Here is an 11,549-nt window from a genome sequence, read left to right on the forward strand (position 1 = left end):
CTAATCTGGGAGGGATGTAGGAATACTAGAAAAAGTTCAGGAAGAGAAAACAGTAAGTGATTATTGGGATGAAAATATAGGGTTACTTGAAGCGGAGAAGACAGAGAGAAAGTGCTTGCTATCACGCAGACAGCAGGCACGGGCACGGAGAGGCAGCCTCAGCTCTCCAACCCTGCAGGGCAGCCGCTGGGCAGGAAGGCGAGCCAGCCTTTCTGGGAACAGTTTCTTCATCAGCAAGGCAAGAAGGACTACACAGAGACAGAGGGTTCCCAGTGTAGCTTTCAGCTCTGCCCAGGCTCTAACAATGACTCCCTGACCTGGTCTCACACAGTCTTTGTCTTCTAGTTTCTCCAGCCCCAGTGGCGGTGATCTGTACACAGAGGGGCTAAGGCACAAACCATATTTCATAAACAGCCATCACCTGCCTCTCCAAATTAATAAACTAATAAACACGATTCTTTTAACAGCCTTCAGCTTTAGGTTGTGGCTGGTGTTCCCACCTCTCCTTCAATGAGAAACTTGCACTCTCAAAGTCGCTCCCTGCTCTGCCCCTACCCAGCAGTCAGGGAGTGCCTGCGATTACAAGACAGCAATGAAACAACCAGGGCAGTCTTCACCAAGCATTTATATGTGCTAGGCACTGCCTTTACTCTCTCTGTCCACATTGACAAAGTATTCACCTACTTTTAATATACTCCACTAGTTAAAAATTAAATTAAGTTCCTTTAGGTGGTATGCAAGAGTTTTTATGACCCAAATTGTGCTGACTACCTCCCGCCACGTCCTCAGCACTCCCCACCCTCTGTTCTTGTAATTAGTTTAAAAAACTCTTGTATAGCACTCACTATATGCCAGGTGTTGTTCTAAATGCTTTACAAGTTCGCTCATTTGATTCTTATAACAGCGCTAACTGGTGATGTACCGGTTAGGATAGGGCAAACTAAGTTGCAGTAACAAACTGACCCCAAAGTATCAATAGCTTACCACACAAAGGCTCCCGTGGTTCTATCACATGAAACACATGGCCTCCAAGGTGCCTGCACAAGGAAAAACAAAAGTGACAGGTGAGTCACACGGGCACTTCACCAGCTCAGCTTGGAGTTGACACTCCACACACAGTGCATTAAGGCCAGAACTAGTCACATGGTCATTCCTAACCCAATTATAAGAAAAACTGAGAAATCTGGAAGAGCACATGTGATGTTTGGTGAGCAGAGCGTCTCTGCCACAACTGGGAAATATTGATATTATTTTAAAGAGAAGGAAACTAAAAAACAAAGGCCTGGAAAGGTGAGATAACCGGTTCAAAATCAGCTGCAGATCCAAGACCCATACGTGGGCAGTCTGGCTCTACAGTGCATACTGTGAACCACCATGACAGGCACTTCCTTCCCGTCGCCCTTCCCCGCTCACTCTCCACTCCTCCTAGACCCTCTCACATGAACTTTCATGATTGCTTTCTGCATCTCCTATGATCCTCTTCCGACCATATCTGCTTAGCAAAATCCTATTTACCCCTCACAATGCAACTTAAACAACATAGGAAGACATCCTTATGCTCACCTAAAGGAGGAATAGGTACTTTAACATCAGAGTTCCCCAAATATTTTAGATATACTTTGGATCTAGCCCTTATCACTTGTGTGGCACACTTATACCTATGTGGTCCTTCTTTCCAGCTACATACTGAACTCTTCTAGGTCAGAGGCTATGTCATACATCTGCATCCCCAGCATCCACACAGTGCCAGCCGCATGGTACAGACTTATCAAATGAGAGTGGAATAAATGAGGAAATGAATTGATAAGTCTTCATTATCCTTTGTGCAATGCATGCGATTGGTGTGAGGATGAAGAGGCCAATGCATTTAGAAATCTAATTAACAGAGGGCTAACAGGAAGTCAGGAACCGGGACCAAGGGCAGTGGCTCACACCTGTAATACCAGAACTTTGAGAGTCCAAGGTGGGCAGATCACTTGAGTTCAGGAGTTCAGGACCAGCCTTGGCAACATGGCAAAACCCCATTGCTACAAAAAATACAAAAATTAGCTGGGCATGGTGGCACATGCATGTAGTCCCAGCTACTCGGGAGGCTGAGGTGTGAGGATTTCTGGAGCCTGGAAGGTTGACGCTGCAGTAAACCAAGAACCCACTGCTGCGTTCCAGCCTGGGTGACACAGTCAGACTGTGTCTCAAAAAGCAAAGGAAGTCAGGAACAGAAGGAAAATCTTACTGAGCACCAGCTCTGTGCCAATTATTATTGTGGAGCTTTCTGTGCAAGTGGAGGTGTTCTGCAAATGGATTTCAAAATATTCCCTTGAAGACTGAAAAGTGGGTCCAAATGGGAAATTTAAAATGGCTAGAAATGTGCTTCCTTTGGCTTTATGGATGGGAGCTACATTTGTGTCTGTGGCTGGTCCTCTTTAGGCTGGGTGGCATGGCTTTAGTGAGCCCTGTTGGTCACGCTCGGATGTCAAATACACTTCCTACTTTACTTGCGTAGCTCAGATATTGGAGCAATTACCTAATTGTTCATATATCAGACCAAAATAAGATTGCCTTGTACTTCTGTGACAAAATACGCAATCAAGAGGCAGGCCCTCACCTCCCCACCACCAGGCCATGGGCTCCCTACAACTGTGCCCGCTGTCTCGCCATTCTGGCCAAGGTCACCCCTTCCTCTAGCCCTCAGGATCCACCCCCTGCCTACTCAGGAACGTGTGTGCATCTCCGCTGCACTGTGACCTGCTGACCAAGCCCATGCTTTCTGCTGGATAGTCCCATCCCCACACAAGCTACCTACCCAGGAGGTCTTTTCCTAAAAGGCAGGCCCCACTTACTCCCTATCCACTCCCCATCCGCACCTTCCCATATCAAAATATTCCCTATGCACTCCCGCTCTGCGTCTTCTCACATCAAAACTGAAAGCCCTCACCATGTCTTGATCTCACTTCTATGTAGAATAATTAAAAAGTCAAACCTTTAGGAAGAGAGGAGAAGGGTGGCTGCTAGGGCCTGGGGTGGGGACCTGGGGCAATGCTGGTCAAAGGGCATGAAGTTTCAGCAGTGCAGGAGGAGTAAGTCCCGGAGGCCAGAGGTACAGCATGGTGACTGTGGCTAATCCTGTGTTGTATGCTTGAAATGTGCAAAGAGAGCAGATCTTCAGTGTTCTCACTGCACACACAGACAGACAACTGCGAACGGATGGGTATGTTCAGTAGATTGGCTGCAGTCATCTGTTCACTGTGAGTGTACACACAAAATATCATGTACACCTTAAATATATACAATATTAATTTTAAAATTAAATATAAATGTTTTATAAAAGCTTGTCCATGCTTGCTGTCTTCTCACTTTCCATTCCCTCCTCAAGCAGCTCCCAACAGGCACCCAGCTCTACCACTGTCCCGTCTCCCCTCTGGCCCCTATAACCCATTCTTTGTGGAGAGGATCCTTTAAAGCCTGAATCAGTTCATGTCATCCTAGTCTAGACTCCTCATCGTTCTTACAGGGAAATCTTAAGTGCTATCATAGCCTCTTCAGAGCTGCTGAACTTCTCAGATCCCCATCTATAAATGGGGCCTGTAAGGTGACTTCACACATGTGCTGTGAAGAGTAAACGTTGACATATGTATAGCACTGAGAACATTCACCATGGCTGGCATGTAGGAAACCCAGCGTGGATTATTACCATTGCTTCAACTGCAGATTTCAGCAAAGACATTTGTGAGTTAACTTCCAACTCCAGCTTTTTCTGTGTCAGAATGGCGCGGTCCTGAAAACACAAAAGACAGATCCCTGGCCCTGTCTCTTCTTTCTGTCCCTTTCTGTTGCCCCATTCCAATTCCCTCCCATTTCCTCTGCCTCCCAAGCCTCCCCAGCCTCCCCCACCCTCTCATCCTGTCTCTGCCTCTTTAGCTTTTCCGTAAGAGAGACAGCACTGGGGAGGAAGTTGTAGTTGTGAAAGTGACCGAGTTGTATACAATTGTATGAGAAGAGAAAAAAGGGTTCATACAGGAGCCATTTGAATGCTCCCTAAAATTCCCCTTTTCCATTCTGTCTCTTTGGGTGAGAGAGAGACTGGGCTGGTGGTGGAATGGTGGCGCAGTTGTAACATGGTCATCAGAGTTCATCTGCCAGCATCTCTGCTTATAAGTTTCCTTTTCAATGTTCACGAGCTGAATGGGTTTCCCTATAGCAAAGATATTTCTTTTAAAAGACCACTATTTCAAGAGTGTTTGGACCAGGTTATAATAAAACCACAGGTATTGGTATATGATTTTACATTTCCCTGAGTACTCTTACAAACCTGATCTCAATCTTCACAACAGCCCACTTTACACAAGGCAATGGAGTCCTAGAGGCCTGGCATCGGAACTCTGATCCCAAGTCTTCTGGCTCTAAATCCTTTGTCATTTCTACTCTGCTTCTCCCAAGAGATATTTGCCCTCTTTTCTCTAAAAATTGGAGAGAGATGAGCCCCCAAAATGGAAGAATAAAATAGCAACAGCTACTCTCTTTGCAGGGCTTAGCTAAACCCCTAGGCAACCTTCCACCTGCTGGAAGTCTCTCTCTGTCCCTCCCAATCAGAGTGGCCCAGGTCCCACACAGAGGACTGGCTGAGGCTCACCTTCTCCAGACAGTGTTCCCACTGTCTGCAGCCTACCTGATGTCCCACTCCCCGGGGCTGGCCACCAGTTTTCTCAACCAGCTAATGAGATCCATAGATCTCCCACAAAGGGCCTGTGCTTCTGTAAGTCCAAGAGCTAAGGGCAAGTTGTCTCTACTTTTCCAGATAATACAGTAGCCTTCCGGAGGCAATGCCTTGCTTTTCTGTGTTACCTAAACTACGTGACTCTGGAAAGGGGAAAGAGGCAGGTGGAACGCACTGGTCTGAGCTGCAGGGCATGTTGCAGGGCACACACCTACTCAGAAACAGTCAAAACCTGGCATGACCCTGGGTCTGTGAGTTCCTGAGAACAACACACTTTGCCTCAGTGGCAGGCCAGGGAAAACCACTTTATAAAACTGTGTTTAGCCGCCTGTCAAATTCAACTCAGGACTCTCTCCTCAGTCCTTTCCAGACCACCCACATGTAAACACATTTTAGCTTGGGGCTGAAGCTCACATTTCAGAAACAGCCACTGGTTTGGCCCCAGCCCCAAAACCCAAGATTATCCCAAAACTTGGGCCAACTCCACACTTCAACATTCCTGTGGCTGTGACTGACACCAGCAGTGGCCCCTTCTTGCAGGCCCTGGCAAGCAGAAAACACTCAGTATTGCACCCTAAAATGGAATAATTTTGCTTTGAATGATGGCTCTTATCTATGGCAGTTTCTATGAAGTTTTTGGACGGAGAAGCATTGGCAGAACACAGGGTTTTTCTCGTCTGGGCCCATGCGTCATATGTGCACTTGAGCACACAGTTCCCTCAGTCTCATTGTTTAGTCTTGTGAAATATGGATAATGGGGCTATTCCCTTCTTCTCAATGAGACTAATGAGCCAAATGTTTGCAAGATGTCTTGAGAAGTTTGCTGCAAGTTTTAAAACAAACTCTTCCAAAACCATTTTTTCAAAAACCCGATTTGTTTAATTCCTTAGTTATTTTTAGAACTAAATACAGCTCTTAAGTGACATTTAAAAAGAGCAAGATTACAATTCCATAATCTGCTGTAAACATTGCCATAAACACTGCAAGCAACCTTGACTAGCTGAGTTCATGGAAATTATGTCTTAATCTGCCTGTGTCTTTCCATTTCTCTAACTTCACATTACCAGAAATATGCAGTTCATGTCGGATGACATTTATTCAAGGTAATGATAACAATCTAGCTGTCTCTCCCTGTGATGCATGTGTTCCGGCCCTTCCTGGTCCAAGGTCTATTTGCTTGCTTTTCTCTCAGAGCTCATTCCTTCTCGGTCATTTTGGCTAGAAAGTTCCTGCTTTGGAGCTGAAGGTAAGTACATTTTCCACTAATTCCTCAGCTTGTTAAGTGCTTTTGGACCATGAATAGAGCAGCTAGGAACAAATCTGAGAAGAGGTAATATTCAGAATTCCTCCTAATAGCTCATCTTTTTAATTATGGGCTTTCATCCTTCCTAAGGAAGTTTATTGTTTTTCTAATTAAACTATTACAATGAAGTGTATTACCTTTTTGTCTAGCTAAAACAATCTTTCCTATTAATGAATTTATTAGCTTCTCTAGTACTCTTCAAATTGTCATTGAACTCTATTCAAAGAATACAGCCAGTTTTTCTTAATGGAATTAGGGGTGAAACAAATCATGCTTCTATTATTACTTCTGGAGCTTGCCCCTTCATCTGATTAGATCTTCTAGGTGTAAGAGTGCAGAGGGTTTAGTGCCACAAAGACGTGGGCATGCAGTGGCTTCCTGCACCTCAGGTGTTGGTTTCTAAGCAACTCCACCATCAACACGTGTGATGTTACATTTCTGGGAGATGCGCGCACACTTTATGTGCCTTTCTCAATCACTAGCTCAGTCGTCCTTCAGCTTCCTAGGCAGCAACATGGGGTGCAGGGTAAACAAGAACTAAAAGCATGCTGATTATCACTTACTCCTGAAAAGCATGCAGTCACTGCCGTCATGAGGGGTTCACACCTTTTCTTGGCTGGCTCTGTCAGGGGGACACATGTTACCTAGAAAGGAGGCCCCAGGCTTTCGATAAAACAGTTTTTTTTCATATTTCAGTTTGCCTATGATGCTTTCAGATAACCATCCCCATTCTTCACTTACACATACACTCTCTCTCATACACACACACATACACACATACATGTGCACACACTTGTAAACACACATATACACACCCATGCAAAAAGCCCAGAAGGGATCGGAATGGGAAAGGGGTTCAAAGGGGTGCTGAGCAGACAGCCTTGAGCAGACTGGAAGGAGGAGCGGTCCTCATATCCCCTCCACACCCTATCCCTAGAGTGGGAATGAGGCCGTGGTCACAGGCTCTGCTCACATATTCACACCTGGATCAAACTGTACTGAACCCTCACGTGCTGGGCACCGTTGCAAGCCTAAATCAGAGTGGAGCCTTCCTGGAGCCCCGGGGCTCAGGACACAGCACACTGAGACAACAGTTCACACTAGCTCCCAGACAGGACACACACCCACAAAGAGCTGTGGGAGCAGGGAAAGGGAGCCCTCACCCTGCCTTTGGGATCCTGTTTAGGCCACGGCAGGGGAGGAGGAGGGCATGAACATGGGCAATGGGGTAGATGGCTGCAAAGCCGTCTTGAACTCAGTGGATCCTGAATCTCTGGCAGAGGAAGTTTTTGCTCCAGCAGCAAATTGCCCTCTCACTGCCTCAGAGCAACTTAAGACATCTGTTTAAAAACAAAACAAAACAAAAACCCATCCTATTCTTTACCTTGGTAATGATTCCAGGTGTTTCCCACAGAATCCTTAGTGTCTAATAAATTTCAATGAGAGCTTTCTTGTCCGTGTAAGCCACATTCCTTGTCTTCATTGTACAAATATATTTGCTGTGGGCCAGGTTATCTGCAGGGGCCAGGTTTATGGACAAGGAACTCAGATCCATGTGCAGGGTTTTCATGTGAATAATGCCATCATAGAAATAAGAACGAAGAGCTACAGGCACATAGACGGGCAGCAATCCTGGGCTGCTTTGGGATGGGGGCAGGGGCAGTGGAGGAGAATCTGCACTTGGGCAAGGACACAGTGCTGAGTGTGAGAAGTGAGGAGAGATGTGGGCAGGCCCAGGGAGAGAGATGTGTGAGCAGACAGGCCAGTGCTGGTGCAAACCCCACCTAATGGGCCTTAAAGGGTGGTGGAGTCTTAAAGTCTTCGCTTCTCTGTTCCCTGACTATGAGCTGCCAGGGCACAGAAATTTGGAAGACGGTTTTAAAGCAAGTCCTCAATTCAAAATATGTGTGTGCCAAGCACCATGCTAGCGGCATGGGTAAGACACAGAGCCTGGCTTGGTGGGAAAACCACACGCGCAAACAATAGAGACTAAGTCAACCTAGTGGGCATCCCAGCACCAAAACCTGGGGGCAGCAAGTATTTGTGTGAGCGGCACAGCATGGCAGGGAAAGGTCCAGGTGGGTCACACAGGTGGGAAGGTGCCATGGAGGAAGCCTGCCATGAGCAGTGGAGCTCAGAAGACAGGAGATGTGAGTGGATGGAAGGTGGCAGCCGGGGTGAGGCCGTGCAGGGAGGCGGGCATCACACTCATTTCCAACCACAGCACTCCAGCCCTGGCTTCACGCCTCCCTAGCTGTGAGCTCCAGAGAAAGCTTCCGTTCTTGGGACCTTCCTTTGCTCATCCTAAGATGTGGTAACATTGTCATTCATGCCTAATTCATGCCTAATTTCCAGTCTTGTTGTAGACATTAAAAAATAAATTATACTGTAAGCAGCAGTGCTCTGTGAAGTGTGGGAAAAGCTGTAAACCCGCCCAGTGGCCTGCAGGATGCTCACACTGAGAGATGCTTCTGCCTATGCCCAGCATGGGGAAAAAGAATAAGGCCACCCCCAAAATAAGTCTCCCTTGAATGCCTCTCATAATTGAGTCTATGTGGAATTCAAAACAGGATATGTGCTGGACTCAGATGAGCCACTGCCTACCATAATGAGCTCTGCTGGCTGCAGCCCCTCTTCATAGTGATAAGGGTAACTTACAACTCTGCAAGATCAACATCAGTAAGATCAAGGAAACTGACCAGCTGGAGACAGTGACTGAGCCCTAGCAAAGCTGTTGGACGGGGAGCAGTAAACAAAATAGAAATTCACCTGTCCTTGGATTTCTCCTATTTATTTCAACAGAGTATTGATTATTTGATTAGCAATAATCTACAGAGTCCTGAGCCCCTCAGTTCCCGGCTCCTCCCATAGCTCTTGGCCTAAACTGACCCCGCCTTCCTACCCATACCTCCCTCAGAGCTAGGCTTGTGCTGCTGCTTCTGCTTCCAAACAGCCTCTTAGGCTCTTTGTAATAAGCAAGCAAGCACGGACCTTGGGACGAGGCAGATTCAGTGGCTAGGTGACCTTGAGCAACTAACTCAACCTCTCTGAGCTTCACTTTTCTTATCTATGATATAGGCAGGGGAGCAGGAAATAGAAACACTACCCCTTATGTGTAACTGGAGCACTGAGGGAGAATACCTTTCACTCTGTCCTTTCTCCAACCTTTAACATAGAGACAACTGTAAGAGAAGCCATGGCAAAATCAATTTGCCCTTAACGTACAGAATTGTAAGGCTGTGCTGAGCTATCCAGGAGTCTGCTATTTTACCTGGTCGAGTATTAAGTAAAATTGCTGAACACACGCTGCGGGCCCGACACAGTAGAGAATAAATTACCTAAAGCACCCGTAAGTGAAGCCAATTCTTTCCGATGCCAGCCACACCACGGAGCAGCTCTGACCCCAAATGGCAAGTGGCCAAAGCCTCACCTGTCCTCTTTCTCAGCTGTGCATGTCTTACCTCCTCAGCTAGATGTTCATGGGCAGTAAGGTGTTTTCTGTATCTTTTGGATTTCCAGTGACACATAACCTAAAATTGGATTCTAGACATGCTAAAAACTGCCAATTCTTCAACTGATTACTAGGATTAAAGCCTCCAAAAGATCTTAACTCCTCCCTCTTCCTTTCCTCCCTATATGGCCCATCCCCTTTTTCCCAGTTAACACCCCCCAGGTCCCTAGGATGGAGACCCTGCCATGGATGGTACAAAGCCAGTGACTCTAGAGCAAGGTCCAGAAGCCATAGCTGCCCTCTGTGCTCATAGGCTTCTCTGGGGTCCAGTTGGTATGGACTTGGCCACTTTTTAAAGGTGGGGCTAATAGGAGCTAGGTAAGGCAGAGAAGTATTTCAGGCACTCGTCCAAAGATACCCAGTAAATTTTAAATCTCTTCTCTGGGAGGAAAAAACAGCTCTTTACTGATATCCTTTTATTTAATGGCATTTCTTTGGCTAGCTAAACCAGTTTTAAACTAGTTCATGCTTTTTCAAAAGGTGAAATTTGGAGCCATTTCAGAGATGAGAACAAAAATGGGACCATGCAGGGAAGAATCTCGTACTTGTTTTTAAGGTGAACTACAAGGATTTTATGGAGTTTCTTTATCTAATAAAAAGGGGAGCTCCAGGAGACTGCAGGCTGCCTGGGTTACTCCCTGACAACTACACCCCTGCCCTCAGTTGCCCAGCCCTTGGCTCCAGTCCTATCCCTGTGTCCTCTGGCCCCTAGTCTCTGCTACTATCACTGGCCTCCTTGCTCTAGCAATCACCCTGGCTCTGAAGTTTTGCTGCTTCACACTCTTACCTATGGCGACTGCACCTGCCTGTGTTCTCTGCTGAGCCACTCTGACTGCTTTTAATAAATCATAAATCATGGCATTAAGTGAGCCAGTGTCAATTTGGTCTCAGGTGTAAAAGATAAGAATTGAAAAAGGAAGCAGTTTCTGGAGATGATGCTTTCACTCATAATGGGATGGCGACTAGCGTCAGCTTTGTAGGAGAGACAGTAGGGCACAGGAGCGACTGCAAGCTCCCTCACTGTGCCTGGCATGATTTGGGGCAAACACTGTTGTGATGAGAAACAGATGAATTGAAAGATTCCAAGCGCTTCTCTGTCCTCCAGATGCCTGGTGCACTGAAGGGAGCCTTAGTGGTGAGCATGACAGGAGCAGCCTCAGCACAACCAGGACTGGACTAAAGAACAGCAGCCCCAAAGGAACCTGCCAGCCGCAGCTGCCCCTCCTCCAGGCAGGCTACAGGAAGCTGTCCAAGCTCCCCCTCAGGCACTTTGTAGTATATGTTTTAAATACCAAATTCAGAAAACTTGCAAAATGACAAGAAACACACTTTTTTAATCTTCTCAACTTGATCAACAGAGTCAACACAATCCCTGTCAAAAGTCCAGAAAACTATTTTGAAGATGTCAATAAGTTTATTCCAGAATTTATGTGGAAAAGCAGGTGAGCTTGAAGAGCCAAGAAAATACAGAAAAAGAACAACAAAGTCAGAGGACTGTCATTCCTTACTTTATGGTAAGTCAGAGGACAGTCACTCTTTACTTTATAGTAAGTCTGAGTAAGTCTCACACTTACTCTAAAGCCAGTAATCAAGACAGCATGTTCTTGCAAAAGAATAGACAAATAAATCAAAGAAACAGTAAGGGCCACACAAATATAGCCAGCTGATTTCAACAAAAGCAATTCAATGAGAAAAGGGTAGACTTTTCAACAAACGGAGCTGGAACAATTGGACATTCATATGGGGAAAAATTATTTTAAACATACATCTTATTCCTTACAGGAAAAAATTAACTTCAAATGAATCATAGACCTAAATGAAAATTACAAAACTATACAACGTCTAAAAAAACCTTAAGAGAAAATCTCCATGACACTGAATTTGGTGTTTTTAGATATAACATGAAAACCATCATCCATGAAAGAAAAAATAAATAATAGACTTTATTAAAATTTAAATGGCACCCCAGTAGCAACAAGTACATTGAGCACTCTGGTCTTAGTTTCTTTTTTTTTTTTTTT

At 45.7% G+C, this 11,549-nt stretch overlaps 1 protein-coding gene across 3 annotated transcripts in view; it reads left to right on the forward strand.

Annotated features, from left to right (window-relative positions):
* The first annotated feature begins 5,744 nt into the window (after nt 1–5,744).
* The window catches only part of MC2R (melanocortin 2 receptor), a 37,171-nt gene continuing 31,366 nt past the window's right edge, over nt 5,745–11,549 (forward strand). The window contains exons 1-2 of one of the 3 annotated variants that reach the window (XR_005195451.1): nt 5,831–5,960; nt 10,009–10,119. The gene's annotated coding sequence lies outside the window, so the exon portion shown is untranslated. The other 2 variants (XM_017498447.2, XM_037727851.1) reach the window with 2 other exon arrangements.

This window comes from Cebus imitator, unplaced genomic scaffold (assembly GCF_001604975.1).
Source record: "Cebus imitator isolate Cc_AM_T3 unplaced genomic scaffold, Cebus_imitator-1.0 Scaffold242, whole genome shotgun sequence".
Taxonomy (NCBI): Eukaryota; Metazoa; Chordata; class Mammalia; order Primates; family Cebidae; genus Cebus; species Cebus imitator.